General features: G+C 41.9%; 1 protein-coding gene and 1 long non-coding RNA gene across 12 annotated transcripts in view; one reads left to right on the plus strand and one right to left on the minus strand.

Annotated features, from left to right (window-relative positions):
- The window catches only part of LOC111266205 (octopamine receptor beta-2R), a 136,359-nt gene that overhangs the window by 15,056 nt on the left and 96,568 nt on the right, over window positions 1-24,735 (plus strand). The window lies entirely within an intron of this gene.
- On the minus strand, window positions 1,692-11,311 carry LOC147752715 (uncharacterized). Its single transcript, XR_015313337.1, has 2 exons — window positions 2,378-11,311; window positions 1,692-1,977 (listed from the first exon to the last, which is right to left on the minus strand). It is a non-coding gene; the product is annotated as an uncharacterized LOC147752715 (long non-coding RNA).

The raw sequence follows: 24,735 nt of genomic DNA on the forward strand, positions 1-24,735 counted from the left end.
GCCAACACAAATTAATTGCTTCCATTTGCCCTGCTTGGCTACTACGATATCGTAGGTAAGAGCAAGAATCACGCAGAGATAACATTTACACGTCCATCTATACGAGATGCCCATAGTGATAGCTACGAAGAACCAGCTGGAAAATTAACGGAGTGTTATCGATAGGAAGACCAAGATCAACGACCACATACAGCTCATCTTACCGCTAGTAGCAGCCATTGATTTGTCGTAATTGCTTTTTCTGTAATTGTTTGTTGCACAACACCGACGACACGCCGGTACGAGTATGGATGAAGGTGAGTAGCACAGTATAAATGATATGACAACTGGAACTCAGAATGATGAAATTCAAGATAATGAAGAGTTCAAGGTAAATATCGGTACAACGCCTGTAGCGCCATTCTAACCGCGAGCACATGCGATGATATCAATGCAGGCACTGTACATGATATATGCGCACCAGTCTGCGAAAGCGTACGTTTCTGCTACCATATCTTTTTGCGACCTCACATAATAATCTTTTTTATCGGTTAGCAAACAGCAGTGCGAAGGAGGTGAGCGGAGCCCCAGAAAGAAAGCGAGAGCAATCCCGTAAAGCGCTATTTGTAATACGCTAGTGGACCAAGATTTTTTGCCGCCTAATATACGAAATGTACGTGAATAGAGCCTGCCTTCGGCAGACGCCAAATGGTCTTGCATGAATAGAAAATGGACTCCATTATAGCGCGGAGGAATAGACAGACACCGCCGGTTAGAGCACAGACGCAGAACATAGATAACAAAATCCCGCAAAGATGGGTTGGGTTTCTAAACCCTTCCCAACACCAAATACTGGCTATGAAGTGAGTGTGATCACTGGTCGATGTCGTTAACTGACCACTGAATTACTTAATTCATCAATTAGTCAATTAGAGACATATGATCAGCTTTTGCCCGAACTCTGCGACTAAATATGAGGCCAACATCTGTTAGATAATGTGACACAGCTTGACGTAACCGAAATTAACGAACTTGTCGTTCCTCACTGTGGTTCTTGCTGGCGGAACGATAAATCCTCCAAATTTTTGTGAATGCCAAACAGATTCTTATACAAGAGGAGCAACTTCTACCGCTGTCACAGATACATGGGCCGGCACGTTTCCACCCAGTGGTGTTTGGTTCTAGCCTACACGATATGGTCAGAACAACGTCCGGTCTCTGAGAAGTCACAATAATTGAGGATCGAGGGGTTCGCTGTGGCGTCCAGTCTGCCTTAGATGCGTTTATAATTCCCACTGAGATAGAAATCCATCGTGTCGACCATGGGACTGTGGCAGACACGTTATATTGTATCGCTGCATCGTATGATCGAGATGGGCCTCATCAGGTGGTCGTAAGGTTACAGGCAAAGCCATAATGAGGGTGTGTACCGTAGCGCGAATTGGAGTTTGAGAGACAGCTGAGGCAGCTCCCCAAGTACAGGATGCCGCTTAGTAAGGTTACTGGTCACGTATAACTTACATTTTGGGGTACCGTTGTGGATCTTAGAGAAGTTTCGACAGCTAAGAGGGACAATTGTCGCGAACGAACTGCTTGGCATAGGGTGTGTTTTAGGGATTTTAGATTGCGCAAAGTCCATAGACTCGCGAAATGAATGGTAAAGTACATTTCAATAATGCTCCATTAGAAGTAATGTTTATAGTAATGACCAATTATTTTTGTTACGAACATAATTTTATTACGATGATCTGTTCGGGTTTTGATCTAATCCCGTTCGTATGTGGGCATCAACGTGAGTGTAACGTGAAATAATGTGTCAAAAACAGGATCCACAGCCCTGCGCAACGTTCACTCATTGAAACCACTGTACATACATATATCTGTTTGTCGCATATGCATTTGTATAGAACAGCATATGGATAAAATTCCTGCAACAAGGAACGTCGGTTTCCGTTGCCACCAGCACCGTTAGCTTGCATAACACCGAAAATACTCGATCTGGAAAACACAGAGGGAGGGAGGGAGAGAGAGAGCGAGAGATTAGAAGTGTGTGACTGTGTTTGACAGTTGAACCCTTCGCCTGTGAATTCCGGCCGTAACCGATGACTTTTCACCACTTCGTGATACTCCACATCGACTGTTTCGACCGGCCTGTGATTTTTGTAGCAACTTCAAACGTTTAGTTTACATCAGATTCTGAGAAGAAGGGACCAAAATCTTATTCGATGGAATTGATTCCGACGAAGCCTCTTATTACATGTATGCCTGTTGTCTATACAAAGCGGCACAGGACGACATATGTGTTGCCGACCTGGTCACAACGTGGTAGGCATCTAACCCGCGTTAAACAGATGTACGTTAACAGAAGAAAAGAAGCGAAAAATTTCGCCGAACTTACGTCAACTCTCTGCAAAACCGACTGATGCAGTACTGGTCTGATGATGGTTTCACGGCATGATTCGGCAATATCATTCAAATACATACAACTAGACAAAAACCAGAATAAGTCTGCGTCGAAAATATCAACAAAGTCGTGCAGCAGTCGACATCTTCCGGAAAGCAAACACATAGCAAGGTTGTATAGACCAGTGATTCTCGTGTAGGAAAAGAAGGACAATAGAAAACTAGGTAAATGGCAGTACAACATAATGATTGCATCGGACTACTAAAGACATCACAAGTGAAATTTGCGTCGAATTGGACCAGAGCTGGTTGGCAATACCAATCACTACACAATATAACGCCGCCACAAGGAGCTTTCGCGCTGCAAAACACTGTTCGAAAACGTATTTTGCATACGTTAAAATGGTATTATCACACAGGTTTAACTACGAAGAGGCACTGAACGAGGAAGCTGGCAAGTCGAGCCTGACACGACCAGGTTAAGCCTAGAAACCTAAGCCCGGTCGTAAACTCATGTAACCGTAATGACTGTTATTACTACAGTTTATACCACAATGACGATCTCTTATGGATCCTCGTAGGTACCCATGTACCAAAATACTAAGACATTAATTACACTTCCACGAAGGCTACAAATAGGAAAACAATGACGGCTCTGTCAATGCTACTGTCCAACTGTTGAATTGTTGCTACGCGACTGTTCTTGCCGGCATTGCACGATGGCTATAGGCACGACTGTAATATTCCGCAGCCGCCATATTGGGACATATGTTCCCGGGCTTAATATTGCTAGAAAGACCAGGACACAATGTACTGTTACAATAATACAGTATGTATTAATGAAAGCCACTACTTTTTTTACTTCGGTAAAAGGCAAGGAAATACCCCCATTAGTTATTATACTGTCAACTATATTTAAGGCTATAGAGAAAGGTGGAGCATGATTACGAAATTAAACTGGCGGCAGCTGAATGGGGAGATCTGAGCGAGAAAAATCGTTGCCAACTGATAGATAAGTCTAGTTCGATAAATGGATCAAAGGGTAGCATGAGCCTCGTATATTGCGCAGTATCATATATTGTAATGTACGTTATGAATGGATCCATTTTTGTCTGTAACTTTCTATGAAATGACTGTAGAGATAGGCCTACGTGTTTGTGTGAGTGACTCTGGAAATAAATCATTTGCGTAATGTGCGTATTTATGCCTGTGTGTATGTATCTATGTGAGTGATTGCGTATGGTTTACATTTAAAACGTTGAAGATAAAATGGATGTGTCTTCTCTATTACCTGTAATGTACAGATAACAATAATGGTGATCATACTGCTATGAAGTAACTGATCAGTGAGTCATTGACAGGTTGCAAACTTATAACACTAATGATAATATCAATAGTCCCATATGTCTACAAACAGAGTGTTGGACATTGTGGACACTTTCTAACAACTCGACCTTATGTCCACTAATTAGTTTATTTTGTTTCATCCAAATCAGACCAATGAAGCGGCTGGTTATTTGGCTAGCTCGTCTGGACTTTTATAGTGCGCTTGACCGCTGACCATTGAGTAGATGTTCTTAAATGAAAGATAGACGAAAAAACTTGCATGAGCCGATGACTGTCGACTCATTGCTGATCAAGCGATGATAAAAATCAACGTGAAAATACCTGTCAGCACCCGTGACTCACGTCTTTCTATTTATGTGAAATCATTATGTAGCATGTCTCTGTTATTGTATCACAATCATTAGCGGGCGATTGCCAAGCGTATACGTCTTACTCGACATAGGCCTATTCGGGTAGGACCTGCCACAGAATAACGTATGTTTCCCTCCATATTTTCTACCGTGGATGGCACAGTTGCTAAGCTCATTTTGAACACATTATACCAAGACTATTGGTTTCACTCCAAGGTCAACTGCCGTTCAGCGAAACAATCTCTGCTCGGCGGTTTCTGTTCGATAATATAGTAGCCTAGGACAACGGTGACGGCTTGTTTCTCCTAGCTAGATGTCTGTATTCCGCGCTCGCGGTTTGCTATAACGCAGTTTTTGTGTGTAACTTGGCAAGTCGCACTTACTACCTTTCGTAATGTCGATCGCGCACATAAGGCCACATATAGCTCAACTATATATGCGATGTAGAGCAGGCGTTTCTTTTAGCTTGTGTACATTCATATGTACATTCGCACTGAAAAAGGTGACACTTTTCCTTCAGCACCTTTTTCGATCTGAATGTACTACGTAGCGTCGAGCTCTTTTGATGCCTTGCTACGGAAGCAGAGACGAAAGCGATGAAAAAAGAAAGACACGCTTTTCTAACATAGCCTTCTAACATCTTGGATTTGTAACTGTCTAAGCGCCTAAACCGTAAAAAAAAGACAAATTTACTCTTTTGACATAGGCTCTAAGAACTTAAGGTGACGCACGGTCGAACAAAGGCACCTGCACACGCAATCACTCGTTCCTCGCATATGTCAACTCAAGCTGGATTCAAAAATGCGCATCCAGGACTCATCGTCGTACAAACACAGTAGAGCAATTCGTCCTGAATTGATAACAGGATAGGTTGTCCGTCGAAAGCTATGTGTACAATAATGAACAAACATAGACGCGAGCAAAAATAAAAGAAAAAAAAGACGTAAAGAGGCAGTCGTTTTAGAAGACAAGGGAATTTCCTTCGTGTGAGGATCGGTATCAAACGACGGCTCGCAGATTGGTCCCTGTTCAGTTGTATTGTTCTGCATTATACATATATTGTATATCTCTATTTGTGTACGAGTACGTTTTTGTATTTGACGATTGCAAGGAAATGATTACTATTGATTACCGTTAATGATTACAAGAAAAAAGGATAATAAAACAACAACTCTAAATCTCCTCATTGAAATTATATATATATATATATATATACCACGGTTGCAATGTAATGACGCAATGGTGCAACAACGATCAATAACAAGAATGGCAAATTAGTAATGAGGAGGAGAACGAATAGGGCAAAGTGAGCAATCGCTCGTTGTATGCACGTACGTACTGACTATAAAATACACAAGATTGTAAGAATTATCAAATAGATGGTGTCGCAGAAAGAGATATTGGGCCGCTAAGGAAATCGGCTTGAGCCATAATGCTCATGTTCCAGGTTGCCTCGATTTTCTCCTCGCAGTGTATTATGTAATGAATATAAATGGATCTAGTTTATCTGTCCGTTCTCGCGTGACAAGCACATGTGGCGACTTTTCTGTGTTCTCATTATTCATCAGCGTCGCTTCCAAATCCTCCAGTCTCACCAAGTATCTGCTTTTTGATTGATGAACATGGTCCTTCGTATTTTTTGGTTGATTTCTCATTTGTGCGTTTCTAAACGTTTTTCCACATACACGTACGTTATAAATATGCGCAGTTGGTCTCTTCTTTGTGCCGCTCGGCCTTACGCAGCCTTTTGCCTGCCCAGGCTAGCCATTGTGTAGCCGCAGTCATCTACAATATGAAATTGCTTTACACACACAACTCACCGTTTCCAAATCACAAATAAGTATTACACTACAATGAAGTACCAGACGGGTCCAGACAACAACCTCAACTAACAAATCATATACCGTAAATAAACAAAGCACCGCCTGATCATTCGGCCACACTCGACGACCACCAGACTAAACAATTTTAGATAAATTGGTTTCCACTAGCTCTGTTACTCCTGCGACAGAGGGACACAACATCAGGTTGAACGTACGTTGTCGAGAGGCCAGGCTATTCTCTCCGCCACCAATCGGAATATAAAGCAGAGCCAAAACACACACCTATCTTAAAGTAAACAACTTATGTTACCAGAAGACGATGATTATTGGAAAATACTAGCGGATCTTTAGCAGCAGTCTGCAGTAGATAAGCTATAAATACATATAAAGGACAATTATGTGATTACTGCTACGTGGGATAGTGCGGTACGCACTGTATTGCTTTCTAGGCTTGGTCAGGCTTTACGGGTCAGAACCGCCAGCAGCTTCCCGCAGGCGCAATTTACGAACGAGGGTGCATATTCGTGCCTACAGCGGGGAACGGTGGATGCCTGAGCAACAAATAGAGATGGAACTGGAAAAGACGAATGTACCCATAAAAAACAATGCAACTAAACATTGTAAACGAAAGACGATTCAAAATATAACTAACATGTTCATCGGGGTACGATATATATATATATATATAGATAGCGTGATTGTCCGACTGCTGTATGATCTCTTGTATTGAGCAGGGTTAATTCATAAAGGCCAGATGGATATAGAAGCCTTAATGTTCGTTCGTCTTAGGTTACATATATGAACTTGGACCCGCAAGTGGGGCTCCACGTCGTGCTCTTTTGAGGGAAAATAAGGACATCATCGACGAATATAGATATATACCTAAATGAATGCTTTCCGTGGGAAATATTTTCTAGTAAAAATGGAGTGGAATATCCATGCATTTAGTACATGGGGCGACAAATGAATAGCGCTAATGTTGTCGGAAGAGACCTTCCGCTGGGCATACCCAAAATTGTTATCTTTCAGTAGAGTTAAATTTCCATCTCTGAGCTGCAATGAACCGTAATAGTGATTAAACTGAAAATGTCATCTGACGTACTTTCCAAGGCATCATTCGCCATTCCGCTACATTCGGTACATCGTCCTCACTGAGATGAAAGCCCACAATGTTTTATAGTTTCACTAAAATTCACTTTGACCTTCTGTTACATATACGTAGGCAACCGATTGTGTTTCAAATGAAAAAGAAAAAAATTGAATAAGGTTAAACATTCGAAACCCGAGAAATACGACACAATATCAAAGTGGCAAAGAGTGGAATAACGTAAATCGATTGAGCGCACAGAAAATGGCTATTGTAGCTAGCAGAAGACTTCTATATTTCGAATAAATACAGAAGGTATCACAGTTGATGAACAAGCCTTGGCTAGCCCTTTTTAGGCCAGTGTTTCCGTGGACGATCGATAGCATGGAAAGGTGAAAGACCGATAATAGCTAAGGTGCGGACAGACGGTGATGGCGTTCATGGGAAGCAGTTGCTGAACCGACAAATAGCTACCACACGATCCATTCGGACAAATAAGAAAACTAAGTTCGAGTATTACACTAGTGAAGAAAAAGGCAGTTGTTTACGTATATCCGCTAATCTGATTTTTCAAGCGAGTTGCTAGTGTTCGTGTCTTAGTCCTATGCTTGATTTCTATGAACGGTGCTTGTGCAGGTCAATAAACAGGATCAGCAAAAATACTACATCTTCGGTGCAGTCATGGCGGTACAGCCGGTTCCATTAGGACAAATTGTTTAATCCCAATCTAACTGAAGGTCTCAAGTACAGGTTGGCACCGATGCACCACAATAACGTGACGATTATAATAGCAAATGAAGTCATAAATCATTCGTAGAAGACCATGAAAAGACAAATACAGCGGTTTTTTCATTTCCGACATTCAATACGAAAACCAAAAGCTTCCTGGTCCACTCTGGTCTTCCAACTGCTCGCCCACGGTAGTCCGCTATTTTGTTCCAATCCACACAATAAATCCTACTGTATTGTATTCTCGTATAGTCTACCCTCGATATATGTAAATGCTTCAGAGTGAAGAATCCGAAATGATCACTTCAAGTCTGATTCTTCGTATGAGTACACGATCACTTGAGTCTGCATATGTCTGTTCTCATGCCAACCACCTTAAGCTAAAAAATCCGGAACAGGTACATACCACCTACACGTCTTAGCTCCCTACTGATCAAGCAGATTTAGCGGCGAATTGGCTTTTACTGAGCTCTTGTGTGGAATCATTGACCACATCCAAATGCCTTTGTTATATTTAGGTGCACCGTCATAGTTGTCATTTCTATGAGTATTAGACCCACAGAATCTTCGGCTGGAATTGATAGATATGATTTTAGTACGTCGTTGTAGCGAGCTGGTCCGTGTTGCCTCGTCGAACATTTTCCGGTCAAGGATCTGGGGGTCTATAAGGTATCTGCTACATGTGTAGTAGTGGTTGTTGTTGTTGCTACGTTGTGGGCCGCCGGCAATGGCGAACCGATAACATCGTTGTCTTCGGCACTTCAGCGCGTATTCCCTTCATCTTGAGTTTGTAGCCTGCAGGTTGACCCGTAGGTGTTGTTGTTGGTGCTGCTGCTATTGTTTGATTTGGTGCAGCAGCTTTACTCTTAAAGCTTTTTAGTTCATTGCGATAATGCCATAAACAAGACCTTGTGCGTCCTTATACAATCCTCCTACCCCAACAGTACTCTTCGTGGTGTCACCTTATAAATATATGCGCGTCGAGCCGCTCTACCAAGTGCTGCCTCGTGTGCTGTGTCGCTAAACCCTTTTTATCGGGCCTAGATCAACCGAAATTACATCTCAACCGAACGAGCATCTGCCCAAAAAGTCTTCTCCATTTCATTATTCTGCATTGCAACAACATGTATGATCTGATGCTTGACGTAAGATTTCCTCTACAAGGAGAGCTTTCCATGCTTTTTACACAGATACGAACACACTCACTAAGATACATACTATTGGGGCTCAAAACACAGCGGATGACAGCATAATTCAAGAGGCAAATTGTTGAGCATATTTCGCCGTGAGTTCAAGTAGCAGGGAGACGTCATTGTTACTGCCTGGTAGACACAGAACCTTAAGAAGCACCTAGAAACCTTTATGACAACCTAAGCTAAGTGTAACAAAAAAAAAAATGTGAACCAAACTGAAGAGGGAACCTCTATTGGAGTGGCCGACAGTGGTATCCGCTACGTGTGCGGTCGATTATTTACAGCAGAAAGGATCTTTATTAGATGAGACTTCCTGGAGAACTCCTGAGTTTCTTTTCGTTCTATCAACTTTCTTCTATTGTCTGTATTATGTTTTCTGTCAGTAATTAGTATATTTGCATGTTGTTCGCATGTATGCCTTACTAATGTATTCATTGATATAATGATGATGGTTGACAACATATATATATACATATAAGTTATTATATTAATTGTAGACGACATTTCCACTTCTAAGTAGCCTTACGAAATTTAAGTTTTGTGTGCGAAATGTCTTTTGAATGAAAAAAAAAATGAAGAAGAAAAAAAATATATATATATATGTAACCAAAAAAAACGATCTCTTCTAATTTCTATCTCATTAGCTGAACCTTAGCAGTCTTTAGCCTTTAGACATCTAACTAACTACGTTTCCTTTGCAGTCCATAAGATTATGCTGGTTATTCTTAAACCGAACACACATAGAGCGCGTGTTGATAAATGCTGAGTTTCAAAGAAACATTACCAAAATCATTATACAATCAATGCATACGCAAATGTGATCCTCTTGGTGTTTCCTGCCCTTTTTCTCTGCAAAACAAGGAAAAACTACAAACAATACTTCTATCCGCTTGTTTTTCAACGTTCCTGGTGCTGGTTGATTGTCTTTTTCATCTACAGTATACCTGCCCGCTCATAAATGCCCTTTAGTAAACCATTTATTAGAATGGAGAGGAATTATCTCATTGATACTGGACTAGAATAGCTGCAATCAAAACAATTTAAAATTAGATAGAAAAAAAATAAGAGTAACCTTCCACTAACTTTTTTTTTACTCGTATTATTGTTCTTATTATTATATGATTGTACAAGCAACAAAGATATATGACTTTGTCTGTAAGTTAAATATATACATTGGGCCCTAATAATAATGAAGAGAATATTAAATTAAACAAACGGGACAATATTCGCAGTAATAATGACAAACTATATACTGTAAACTTAGTTGTAAATTTTCGTAGTTCAAATATGACAATAATGAGCGGATCGCCTAAAGTTAGGCTGCTTCCCGACCGCTCAAAGCAAGTAACAATATGACAAAGAGGAGCAACTTGAAACAACAGAATGCCACGGTAAAAAATAGAAGCTATTATAGAGAGAGAGCACATAGTACGGAAAAGTGGAATTAGTAATAAATAAAAAAAAAAAATCATTAATGTTCGAAGAAGCAACCAATGATCGAAATCGATCGAGATTGAAATTAATATAAAAGGAAATTAGGTGAATCCTGCCGCCGATCAATAACGTGACGATGTGGTGGCAATGGAAAAAAATTATATAAATACGATTATAATAAATAGGAAATAAAACAATTATGTTTTATGACAAAAAAATACCAACCGAGTTTTCAATTAAGTCAATTTCTCAGTGTGTGTGTGTGCGCGTGTATATATCGGGTTTTTTTTTTGTCTCTGAAGTTCTATTGTGTCGTTATATAAAACACGTCAATTAATAGGAATCTTTTGGCAAATATCTTGATCTCCCCCTTCTCTCTCTCTCTCTCTTTGTCTCTCTCTCTCTCTGTCTCGCTCTGTCTGTCTGTCTGTCTGTCGCTCGCTCTTTCCTATAAAATCAAAAAACTATTTCTGGTCTAACGAAGACCGGCATATCGATGCGAATATGATACTGAAAATGTTCCTACATGAGTAGGTATGTAGAATAGAAACAGGTTAGTGCGTAAATAACCTACTTTTACCAGTCCCCAAATTTTGGGTTGTCCTACTACAAAGACTATCGCTTCTAGGCTTGATAGCTTGTGCTCCGTCTTGTGGCTAATCTCGCATGTATGGGAGTCTCATCAAGTAAGATCGCCAATTAGGATCTGAATTACCTGAATCTGAAACACCTACCGTGAAATGTTTTGCAATGAGAATAATTTTTAGGCATATATAAAAATAGTATATTAGAAAACCTTTCCTACCCTTACACAAGACAAGCTATGAGAAGTACATATCGGGACCATTTTTGTATATATATACATGTATGTATGTATGTATGTATGTATGTATCTATATTTAAATTAGTTAGATCCTGGATCTGTATGTTCGTTTGTGATCTCTCCATTCGCATGCAGCCCCCCTCCACTGGTCCTTACCACTGATTGTCCACTATTTTCATTGACTGCCCAGACCGCCGAACGGGCATGTGGGAGAGTTCGCGCCATGTGAAAATTGTACCTATTTTCGATCGAATTAAATTATTCCAGCATTAGGCATACAATAAACGAGACAAGCTGTGCATTTACTATAGTATCAATAACATCACTACAGAAAAGTACACCAATCAACGCCGTTCGATTGTTCTTATCTATTCTATTAAACAGGTAATCGTAGACATACAAGGATAGACCTGTTTCACGGTTAAAATTCTCTACACGAAATTTTATTCAACTTAACCTGATAAAAAATAATTATATTCAATCAACGCCTACGCATATAACAAGCGTTAAGGACAGGCTATTGCAAAAAATTGGCGGGCTCAATTATCTTCGGATGCAGTAGTTCATATTACTCTTACATTATCCCAACAGGAACTTCCCTACGAGAACAACTTACAAAAATAATAATAATAATACAAGGGAAATGTAAATAGTTAATATAGATATAATAGTATAAAAAAAAACCTAAATCCATTGAATACTTCCATATGATTTTTCCTGTCACTAGTGAAACATGCCACTGTTCCTTATTATCCACATACATGCCAGTGATACCTATACCTATACGTTATGCATTCCAGGTAGGACTGACAATTCAATTATTTGTATAGGATTTTTGACACCCTTTATGGCCTACACCGGTCGCGTACGATACCTAGCTGGCAGAAAGCTATCTGCACACACATATTACGTTTCCTTCTCGATCAATGTTTTTCACGCTTTTGACTTCGACTGCTGCCGCTGCTTGAGGTTAAAAGCAGTCTTTCACGGGCGTTTATTTATTTGCTATCGAGCGTTTTACCTGCTAAAATCTATTGCAGCTGCCGCCGCAAACAACAAATGCCACCTAATGCAACGTTCCCATAACGACAACAGAAGTTATAAAACAGTCAGCAGTTTCACTAAGACTAGTCACCTAGAGCTTGCATACAGGAGTACAGTTAATCAGACGGATGTCAACTATCGCTCGTCGCGTTGGGTCGCCGACCTACCAAAAACACACAAATCTCACGAAAAGCAAGAAACAGGGAAAACTCCCGAACGTATCCTCTTTCCTTCGTTGCTCTTTTTTCGTTTTTGTCTTTCCGGTTGATCATTCCTTGCGGGCCTTCTAGCGTCCTCGAAAAACTAATACTCCTGTACACCTGCGCACTAGGGCAACACCTACCAGCATTACGAATACCTACTCCGTACCTCGTTTCACCTACTCAACAAACATACCCGCCAGTGTTAGCAGATATGTCTAGTCGTTTAATTCTATATCGATTCGTTGTATCTATAGCAGTGTATCAGACCTGCTAATACTATAGCTCAAGAAGCGGCAGTATAACGGGCGGGTTTTGAATTTTTTGCAATTTGAAGATGTGCAATGTCATAGCACGCGTTTGGTTCTATGGTACGTCTACAGTCGGTTTTATTGTTGTTCAGCCTGTGCCAAGCAGAATGACAATAATCTATGTATAGGCAGGCAATCCTCATCTATTTACGTATACCGATGTGGTGACTGGGATTCTATGAGGCTGCAATAGCTGATTTAGCCAGGATGAAATGATAGTAGACGAAATCTTTAGCTCACATGTGGGCGCGAAACAGAGACAGCAGCACAGGCGGGTAAAAATGTGTGTTTTACTATATATATTATAATGCACAATGGAGTCTACCCGCCACTCTATAGATGTTTACCTACAGTCGAATAGCTATGTACCATTGTATGTTTAGAGAAACATTTGTCGAGGTACTGACACTACGCACCGCACTTATAATACGTGTGTATAATTTACCGATGCGTTATGGCATTGTCTATCCGGGCTATTAGCAGCTAGATGGTCGTTGGATATCCTCGAATGCTTAAGGTATCTCCCATGTTCTAGTACCCGGTCAATACTGAATGTTGCCTAATTTGAAGGTCGTCCACGCGTCACGCCTTGCAGCCCATGCGTTCATTCAGTCGTTCTGTTACAAGTCAACGCTTCTACCGTATCTCGGATTCTTCTTCCTGATCCTCTAAGTGGACATCGAAGATCTGCGTTAGCCGTAAGTACATGCTTGTTCCGGCCTCAATAATATTCTTGAATTAGCTGCTGACTTGCCGGTCTGAACTAATGCAGAAGCAAAGATAGTTCGGAACAATGTGGTGTAATTGTTGGAGTAATAGGTTCCGTAAGTTATGAGGACGGGTAGGACAAGATACTGAGCATATAATATTTGGACGGACCTCATGATTTGCTTTCATTTGGTAATATGTCATATTGTAAGTTGTGGATAGTTTTGAATCACAACCTATGTTAGCTAGGCCTGGGCATTTCCTATTTTCTTGTGCGAATTGCACTATTGTATGTTCATATGTATCCGCGCGTATGAGATTCAGGACATATGGAAAAAAATGCAGTTATACACTATCCTGAACGCACGTGTACGGCTCAAGTACGGGAGTCGCTCTCTGTAGTTGAGGTCTTACCTCACTAAATCTTTCTTTTTTTGGAATTGGTTGCCATCGAAATACAGGAGGCCGTTCGTATTATGTCAAAATCGAAACAAGTGCACATATTGTAGGTGGTATATTATCTTTCCATATCCTCAGTAGCTATCTGATACCTTTCACGATATCAACTTCTCTATGTTTCGATTCCTCTTGTCAAAAAGATAGCTTCGGCGCCCCGAAACTCTCCTGAGCGGATCATGCTGCCTCTAGTCTCTTGCACAATTGCCCTCGTCAGCGGTATTTAGCGTCCGAACATATTGGCTTTAGTTATCAACGGCTTGGACGCAAAGAGCCAGTTGTTCATGTTCTTTCATTAAAGAGGACTACTATGAATTCGTACCTTGGTAGTCAGCTGCCATAAAGAAGCCATACTACTGAGACAACAAATAGCCGAACTTTTCTAGGGTCTACCAAAATTTCGTCAAAAAAATAACTAAATTTTCACTATCAAAAAATATTCCTTTAAATACAAATTTAATTTAAGCCAAAGTCCATCGCCGCCTAAAGACATAACGACGCATTACGGTCCCGTCAAACCGGCAGGAACCCAGACCGTGCCTCTGCAGGTTCTATGGCACAAGCGAAGTAGCCGTATGCGACGAACGAATCAGGCCGGAATGCAGAGTGGAATAGGTGTGTGATAGAAAGGGCGGAATTGGCTAGGTCGAAAAGAACCAGAGTTTAGCCTCTCTCACCTGGGACCGACGCGCCTTACATGGTCTCGAAATTAGAAATAGCTCGCGCGCGCTGATGCATCCAAAAATACCTGCGTGCCCACGCGCTGTATCGTATATTACAAAGACAATTACGTCCAACTGCGACTCGTTATAGCCAGCCTTCGCCAAGTCCAGCTTACCGAAGACCCTGTAGTCGTGCTTGCCGCAGTTAGCCCATACAATTGTCAATATCATCTTCTTCGTTGCAGCCGGCTCGAGAGTAACTGAGCGAGTCGTGCTGCATGACAGACCTGATGGGCCGATAGGGTGACTAACAAAATGAATGCTGAAGCGACGAGGATTTCTAAGCGAGGAAAGGAATCAGAATAGACTCGCTACGAGCATTTACACCCATTGCTAACACTGATCATGATGATTACGACGGTGATGCTTACGGGCATGGTGATGACTCAGTCGTCTTATCAGAGAGCTTACGCAATGCTCAGTGTGACAGTACACTTTGTCAGCTGGGTAACCACTGTAGATTTGCGATTTCGCCTCCAAAGTACATTAAAAACAACTAAGGAGTCAGGGAGCCGTCACGAAAATTAGCCTTTTAGGTGCCAGATTGCAGTTTTTGAAAATGCTAGAAAACGACAGATCACGTAGGATATTTTTCCGTCCTGGGAATGTGTTGTGGTACGATTGCGTTAAATACAACTCATTAAGTTGTATATTATTTGAGAATATACTGTATAGAACACGTGAGATGAAATTAAAAATAATCTAGTAGAATAAATCACTTAATCAGCCGCAACAAATATGTATCATAACCAAAAAATATAAGTGGAAAAATTGCATTTATTACAATCGCTGATTTGCGTCGTAGTTGACGCTGTTGTACCAACGATAACAAAAACCGGAAGGGCAACGCAAACAGGTAGATGTATCGCTCGGAATGGATACGGGATATGTTCAGCTTTTCTCTCATTTCACTAAGGCTATTAAGAGGTTAACAAAGTTCCACAAACTCAGTAAAAGGGAAGATGGCAGAAGAAAGGCAGATTTGACTTGCTTCACCAAGTAGTCATTTGGTTGGGACACCCCACCAACTATAAGATAGATCCACTGTCTCTGTTACATACGCACGATCCGCTATGGATTTCCGCAACGTATATCTAGCCATGACTGCAAAATACAATTTTTCCTAGTGTGATTTTTTTTTATTCCACCGAAGCTCTAGGGCTCCGCGCAGCGTCGTACGGGTAATCTCTTCCAGAAGCAAAGATCTGCTATTATGATCATTGGCCGAGCGTTCTAACCGGTCGATGATTTTCGTCTTAGTCATAGCGATGTTTAATGTAAGAAGCATTAATGACGTCGCGTCGATAGAACGTAATTGGTGATCCCAATCTCATCAACTAAGAAGAATGTCCTTGAAGAAAGCAATCGAGACAAGCTGGCTTTGATGCCCTTCTGTGTTACCGCACAAGTATAAAGTTCATCATGGGGCCATGTACATACATATAAAAAATGAGTAACTTTTTCATTGTACAACAGCAAATTTTCTGCCGATTGTCAGTCGTTTTCTTTTGTTGAAACAGACTGTTTTAGTTGCGACAATACTGGAAGCTATCTAATAGGTTAGTTCTCCTTGCAATGGACAACAATTGTCACTTACTTAGATAGCCAAGATGTTTGTTCTATCTCGTCCATGTTATGCACATTGGTTATGTTAGATGCGTACAATTACATTAAATAATATAGCCAAAAGATATAACGAAGAGGACAGAAGAAACAGCGCAATGTTTTGACTATCAATTGATACGACGTGTCCATATCATATATTTTTTCTGGCAGCTAATTAATCTTCTATTGATAAGGAAACAAAATGGTGGACACCAAAGTCGCGAAATTTTGAATCCAGAGATTAAAGTGAAATCTATCGAATAGTAAGCATTGACTATTAGTTTTATGGTAGATCTTCATTGCTACCTTGGTCCATTGGTATATTTACATAAATTACTCGATAGTTGTACGCGGATTACATTATTTAGTGTTCGCTTATCTTAGCAATGTGCTTTAAGCTTTGCTGATCCTTTTTCTAGTTCGTTCCTGTTCGATGTTAAATACCTATATACGATATAATGTACCCTCATAGCTGTAGGCCTTTTGGCAGTGGCAGTCCGTTTGCCGACTGCGCATTATTTCGGTGTCTGACAAATCCTACGCATGCAGACCGGCAAACTCACGCGGCAACGTACGGATGCAGAGTTTTAGTGCTCACTGCGTCGGCGTTGTGTGTAAAGTCATCGTCAGGGTTAAAGCGCTCAACAGTCGCTAACCGGCGTCGGCCTTTCGGCCTGCCGGAGTAGCCTGTAGGTTGAAATGAAGAACGGTTGTTTGAGTAGGCCCGGCGCTGGTACGCCTAGTTGTCTCGACTAAAACACCTGCTGAAGCCACTCTAATAGCGACAACAAGCATATCTAATTGCAAATTGATGCATGACCGAAAAATGTCACTGTTGCTGATAGCGTTTTCGCTTCCACGGAGCCATCAAGATATTCATGATTATGTTGTACCTGTGGCGCCAGACAGCATTTGTGTAGGACATTGCTAATGAAGAAGCCTGGTTTACGCACACACATTTCTGTATGCATGTGTTTACAATATAGCCGATGCGATGGCCTGGAGGGCAAAACCTTTAGTTGAAAAAGAGCAAAAGTCGCTGCCTCAAGCTTGGCCAACGACACAAACTAAATACACGAATTTCCAGATGAAAAATATATGTGACATTGTGTAATGCCTAAAAAAATAAACAGCAGATAGCTATTGAGCCAAGGTACGAAAACCCAGTCGTTCAATAACATGATGTCAGTGTTTCACCGATGGTCTTGTCCTTGACGATAAAGCGACAACAACGAAGGCCACGCCCGACCAAACCACCTCACTTCGACAACGATGATCTGCTCTTTGTCGATTTTTCTTCGGCTGTATAGAAATGATTATGGATTAGACTGGGGACAATGAAGCCACAAGCCAGGTTACCGATAGAAGCAGGCCGTCCCCATTGCAACTATTAGCACCAGTAGCAGCGGCGAGTTGCTATTCACATGGACGCCGGTGCTGAAGCGGGGTATGGAAGTTGGGTTCGGCCAAGTAATGTCTGCAGAAGGGAATTTTAGCGAAAAGGTGTCTAAATGAATTCCGTGTAGGTAACAAGCCGTATACGAAGTCGCTAGATTTGGACTCTAATGGATTTATACTGCAAGACCTTGGGGACGTACTACGGCAATGGGTGGAAGCGCAAGGGCGCTAGAAATACTAAGGAGCTGTAGCGACGATGCGGAATCGTGAGGGGGTACCGGTCGGGAAGGCGCCGCAGGAAGGACGTTAGATTCTTAAAGCACGTGAGTTTTAGAAGGCGGAGGGAATACGTGAAAATTACGTATACGCAGCATCGCTAGTTGCGATGGTCGAGTGTAACGGCTAAAATGAATAACAAAAATCTGCTAGTTTGGACGCCGTTGGGATGTAAACTTTCGGCTGCTAGATATTTTGCTAGTCTCCAACGGACAACCTAATACATATAGGTAAGGGTCGTGTCGAAGATAGACGAGCATGACAAGCAAACAGGGCTCCCGATGACGGACTAAAGATGGCCAGAAACGTAAAAAGGTTTCGGATTTGTTCAGCTTGAAAATTTTTTAAAAGCAATTAAGGAAAAACTGCATTAGCTTCATTTACCAAATGAGCCATGGAAGTCAAGCGGCCATTTCAGAATAGAAAAATCGGCCATCTTCTCAGACTTTATCTAAAAGTGAACTTTGATGCGGAGCTTATTCAGGTGACTCGTGATTATGCATTAGGAAAGCTTGAAGCTGGTTTCAAAAGGTGTTCACCAGCACTGCACGCTATAGCTGTAAAGGGAGATTGGACGTGCATAAAGGCACGAATTCCGTGTGTGCAACGGATGTGGCTGAGTGACTTTGCCCTTTGGTAGAATTGACAGCGTCTATTGCTAAAACAACACGGACACCGCCCTTACTCCTTTAATTATAGCAAATCAAATCTCTGACTTTAGTGCAGGGATGCTGAAACGGAGGCTGACATATGGTCTACTTTAGCAGAGGGCACGCTGTATCGTTTATGAACGGAACGAATAGACCTTGTACTCGAGATGTTTAGCTTACATTAGATAAATGTAGAGCTTACATTATGAATATATAAATACTAAATGAATAGTTTTACGTCGGTAATAGATGCAGTTTATGCTCTGACGTCTGGATGAGGTGTTTATGTTCTGGACGATCGATCAAAGCTTTCCAAGCGCCTTGCACGTTGTTTACCAATCGACGACTTGGTCCATAAAAGAGCACGACAGACTTACGGCATGAGTGTAAAAGCATGTGCGGTACTATTACATTTGCAAAAAAGAGAGACTTGATGCGAAAACCGACGAAGTCCGTGTTTCTGCCAGGAGTGACCGAGCATGAACACGACGGACCTCAGAAGCAGGCTCGAATAAAGAAGACTTGCCGGTCGTTTAATGTTTGAGGCATAAAAGCAGAGGCACGCAAAGTCTCATCAATGGTGCCAGAAGTAGTACCGATCATTAAAGGAACTCTTAAGAACTGTTGCGGCTGCTCTAGTGAACGGAAGCCACTTGGGACCGTAGAACAAAACCATTTCATTCAATAATAATAGTTCGACTTTCACGTCCGGTACTATCATTAAGCACTGATTTAGAGGTCGACTAGTTCGCTGTCGCCTTTATTGCATCTGTGAACGATACTGGTTATTTATTGACAGCAAGGAAATCGTGGAGACGAATAATAAAAGCTGTAAAAGGTTGCTATTTTTTGTATCAACAGTCTATATATACAGCCTGTATATACAGCCATATATTGACAACTTATAAACGTATGTGGATCGAGCGTAGTCACCGTCATGTAGACGCGTGTGGGCCGCAAACGGACCTTATAAACAGACGTATGGACACTACAATCACCACCACCGTTAAGTACCACATCTAAGAGCTCATTGTTATTATCATTCATTCTCGTGAAACTGGACTACGAGAAAGCAATGAGCATTGTGTGGTCTCAAAAAAAATTTACAGTACAATTATGATAAAAGTTCCCTGAAAGCTGTTGTCAGTTCCACATGACATTTTAGCTATGTAATCATTAGCTTCGTTTGAACGCAGGGGATCGTTTGTACACAGCATTTACGTATAAGACAGGCCTTCGAACATTTGAGCCAGCGGGAGCTAGCATTACGGAAGCGCCTATCGACAAAACAATATTGTCACCTAATTTTAGACTTTCACGTGTAATTACAATTTATGATTTGTTATGAGATAAAAATATATTTGTATATATTTAATTGATATTTCTTATTTAACATAATTTAGAAAACATATATACACACGCTAGGCACCTATGTGTCCTAACATATGGTCTACGCAGTCCGTGCTCTAAAATAGTGCTTGAAAAATACCAAACCCTTAGGCCTATGATGAAACCCTGTTGAAAGCATGCAAAGGCTCGCTATATCGAAGTTGCTCGATCATCGACAGTATTTTTGTACCGTACCGGAACATCTGTTCTATTTGCTCCAATCTCTTCTCGCCGCTGAAACCCCCTCTTCCCTTGAGCCTTACGTGTAAGCATTTTGGTATCCTCTGCAACCAACCACCTCCAGGATCCCTCGATTGGAGACAGACGTTCACGCACGATTGGCTCTCTAGGCTTCTAACATAGGCAACCTTCACATCAAGCCACCATTGTCCTTACTTGAGCCTATATGCCAGGACCAATGTGAAAGCGTTTTAGCATCCGCTGTATAGTCATTCCGATTCCTGCATAGAGCGGCAGAGCATCACTCCAGCTTCAACCTGGACTCGCAGAATCTGTAGTAGCGCGATGACTCGGCGTGAGAGCCCGTTGACAACTGGGTATCCAGAAGCATTTATTCCTGCGTCAGATCTAGCAATCATTTCGTTTACACGAGGGTCTGCCCGTTACATTCTCTTGACATCAGCCAGCTCAAGACCTCCCAACATACTAGCGCGCTCTATCAGGAACTTTGCACCCGAACGCACCGGATCTGGCTGCTCTTCGCGCTGGGACCCTTAAGCGACTTTTCACAAGACGCAGAAGCTCGACATAATACGTACGCTGGTTGACCCTGTTGATGGCTCCGCCTCATATCTCGGTGCATTTTGTAGTTGCGTAAACGTTACAGCTAGGCAGTCTGTGATGTCATTATAAAAAGACGGTATTTTGATGTCCTCTTTGGGCTCCAGCAGAAACCGCTTTTTTTGGGTAAGCCTCCTCGGACTCGCGCGCAATAATACCCCACGTAAACCCCCACGTAGTGCCTTCCGTGGAAACGGCTCAAACAGACGAGCCTTGAGCTCATCCTACGTTGCCTTGCTGCCCACAATAGATTCGAACCAGTACTAAGCTGAACCTGGCACAAATCGTTACGCAATCGCGAGCACAAGCTTGTGCAGCCAGACATACACACCTGCTATTGTCTCTAAGGATCATCTATTATCCGGACTTCAAGCAGTCAAAAAATGTTAATTCCGGCAGCAACGCAACTTCCTCCATGCTCTCTCTTAAACGCTCCATCAGAGATCGTAATCCTGGCCGACCACATCCTCAGCTTTGCTAGGATCCTGACAAGTCGGCTTCGCTCCCTTCTAGCTATCGCCTATTGAAGTGCCGACGCGTTAGTACTAGCACATGCGATTCATTCATTCTACACCTTGTCCTTAAAAACGACAGAAATACCTAGGACTTATACATAATGTTATTGGTTGTCTGTGGCCCGCCTAGCCGCTTTCTGGTTTAGCACACCCTGAGGAGGCTCCACAACAGTAGCACGGTGGGACTGACCCTCGACCTGACAAAGGCTGGGAAGGCGAAATCCCAAAGGAAAGGCAGAGTCGTGGCAGACAATACACTGCCCCCTAACTTTTTAAGAAATGTTGACAAGCCTCCGTATTAAAAGCTTGTGACCTTCCCAATAGTTACAGTTTCAACTTTTACGTTTTAAAAAATATGCACAAAAGCACCTAGCGCAATCAAGATATACGAAATGTCTCTTCTTTGGGATTGAGCTTCACTTATTTGACCTAAAATGGTGGCTTACTAATTGAGTATCACTTGCAGGACTCTAGATGGTTTCGCAGCTGCATCTGTTAGACCTGGCCAAAATCCCTTACCTCAAATACGTATCAGTTCTACATCATGCGGCAAGAAATAAACTCATCTATCTTCTCGCCAATATGCCACCACTCATAGGGGATCCGAGATTACCCTTCAGACTTTTACCCAGCAAAGCTTTCTTTAGGTACCGCAAAAAAATGGGAAAACAGTCTGCGGAAATCCATGTAGAGGTTCGCAACACGACAACCATGCAAAATAATGAATGGCAGGAGTCGAGCCGGGTGAACCATTACATTGTCGTTTATTTTGCTCTGCACTGGAAACTGCCGCAGGGCTCCTTGAGGCCAACCAAAGTGTACGTAGACGTATACCCCGATAAATATCGCGGCGTCCAACTGTCGTTTGCTGTTCCTTCTGTGGCGTCCGACACACTATAGCTTTTGCTTTGTCTTTTGCCACGACTCGTGCTGATTAAATATAAATATCTAAATGTGTAGATTTTAAGTCGCTTTACAGAATCATAACTATGATGAACGGACAATCAGCTTCATCTGATAACACATTGAATAAGTTGTTATATTTTGTTGTTTTAGGTAGTTCAGTTGTTGTTGATAACCTATCAACAAATATGAAGAAGTTGCACTATTATTTCAAAGTCAAGCAAAAGGATTTAAGGTAGTTGATTCCAAAACCACACAAAATATGTTTGTTTCGATTTTAATATTTTTCTAATACATTTGTTTTCTATGAGCGTATCCACTATCGGAAAGCCTCCTAACGAGATCAAAAAGGACTTGTTATTGGCTGTTGATGGTCCATAACCTTCCTTCAATAGCTGGGGGGTGCATCCTAGTAGGTTCGCGATGGTAATTCATTCCATATAATCAATAGCACTTCGACCTTTCGCCGCTCCATGTGTTCTTTCACTCTCCGCAGTCGTTACTTCGGTTCATTGTCTTAGACTTCCGAAGACTTGGTGTTGCGGAACAAGGCACTATCTGAAAGAACTACGTTCTTCTCTAGTCTTTAATGGAAGACACGCATGATACTGTGTCTACATGATACCCATTAGCGGATGGCTGACTAAACACATTGCCACAACTTCTCAATTCTTAGGAAACTGCGACAACTGTCTTAGATCCTAGACTAGCTGAGAGTGCATGGAGCGAAGAAACTTCAGTGTTCGGCAGTGTGTCACTTGGCCTGAGTCCCACTGTTCAACCACCCTCTATCCCAGATAACTTTGTAAACATATTGACACTGGTCATTTGGTTGACACGAACTGCGAGAAGCTATACGCAGGGCCGCCATTTTAACATCCGGAGCTGGCTGGATTCATCCAGTGGTTCGAAAACATCTAGTCAGACAGGTGGTTCCTCTGATTCATATGCTTTACGATGCTGCTATTGACGTGGCGTCTACCATCTACGAAGACGAATGCCGGATGCCGTATTAAAACTGAGTAAATTTCTGCAGGCCGAGAAAGCAGAGAAATATGAATAGCAGAGGCTTCTGCTATGCTAGGCAACTTGTTTATCAAGAGGGTCGCACTGTATTATTTATAGAAGTAGATGACATCCTCAAGCAGAGGAAAGTATCTCAAAATCGCTACATATAGTAGTTTACTAGTCTTTCGAAAAAGATAGAAAACAAGAGGGTCTTACAACAACGGCAGTTGTGGCAGAAGCAACAGCAGTCAAAGGCCTGCGTTCCGCGGTCATTATGTGGTGTGCCTGGTTTGTCAGACGTCGCTAGTCGTCTTTTTGATCGTCGATTTGATCAGACATTGTCAGACAGTCAATCCAGTTCTCTTCTTTTCAGCCATTTACCATCCGCACAATCCACGTCCGCATAAATTTCTCTTATCTCCTTCTCTTTCTCCGAGATACGCTGCCTTGACGGCAAGGCAGCCATCCAACAGCGACTTATGATGATGATGATCAACGTAACTCATCATTTAGTGCGTACTGCGCGCCGCAATTTTGCCGCCATCGTCTCCGCTAGACTCATGATGACAGCACTGTCGGCAGCCACAGTTACAACGGCAACAGCATTACGAAACCAAGTACAACAACGTTGGCGCATCATGTCAAAAACAATAACAGTTCCGCAGTAGTCGCGTTAAACGATCCATTCGTCGGGCAGACTTCTGCACCACCTTCTTCTTTGGCTCCTGGCTTTTGAGCGTTCCCGTCATCAAGGAGTCACTGCCTACTTGCAGCATTGTCGTCGCTGTCGGTTATTGATCAGAGTTGACAAGCTGGCCGGCGTGCACGCAGGCAGGCAGCAGAAACCGACGAGAACAAAGAGTGTCCATAGAACGGGTTTATCAGGTTCAACTTATGTCTATCTGTGCGTGCAGAGCCATAGTCGAGCAAGGCCAGAAACGTAAGAGAGGAGCGAAGGAAAGAGCTGACCAAAGCGGCGGGACCTACCGAAGCTTGAGTAGCGTCCGGCATTGACTGGCGTACTAGCTGTTAGCGTGAATTACCAATATCATAGAGGAGGAAAAACACAACAGCGATAAATTCGATAGATAAAAAAAACAGAGCATTAGCAACGAAGGTAGTAGCGGAATAGATTTTTAACGGTTGTAGTCGTATTGATCATGGTAGCTGATAGAGAGCTCAGGCGAAACATTTGTATCATTTTAGCCTTTGAGGGGAATTTTCCGATTTAGATTGTCCGTTGGAAGTTTTTTCCATGGTTCATATGTGGGTAATTCTGCTGTATAGATCTGGCTAAATGAACGTGTAGTGACCATTCGGCCTCACAAATCATCAATGACGTGTTGAATCTATTTAGCTATGTCTTTCGAGTAGTACAGAGGTATGTTTAGATTCACAGCTAAAAAAAAAAAAAGGCCGATACAATGGTCTATATCTTATCAATTCAGCCGTTTGATATTTCTCGTGGTCCTGTTTTCACTTGTGTTGGAGCAGATGTAGGCCCTGGTTAACCACCTGGCGCATTGCTTCATTAGGTTAAAATTAATGCACATCTGTAAAAACTGAATGTGAAAGGGATTG

The sequence above is a fragment of the Varroa jacobsoni genome, unplaced genomic scaffold (genome assembly GCF_002532875.2).
Source record: "Varroa jacobsoni isolate VJ856 unplaced genomic scaffold, vjacob_1.0 scaffold_1063, whole genome shotgun sequence".
In the NCBI taxonomy this organism is placed as follows: domain Eukaryota; kingdom Metazoa; phylum Arthropoda; class Arachnida; order Mesostigmata; family Varroidae; genus Varroa; species Varroa jacobsoni.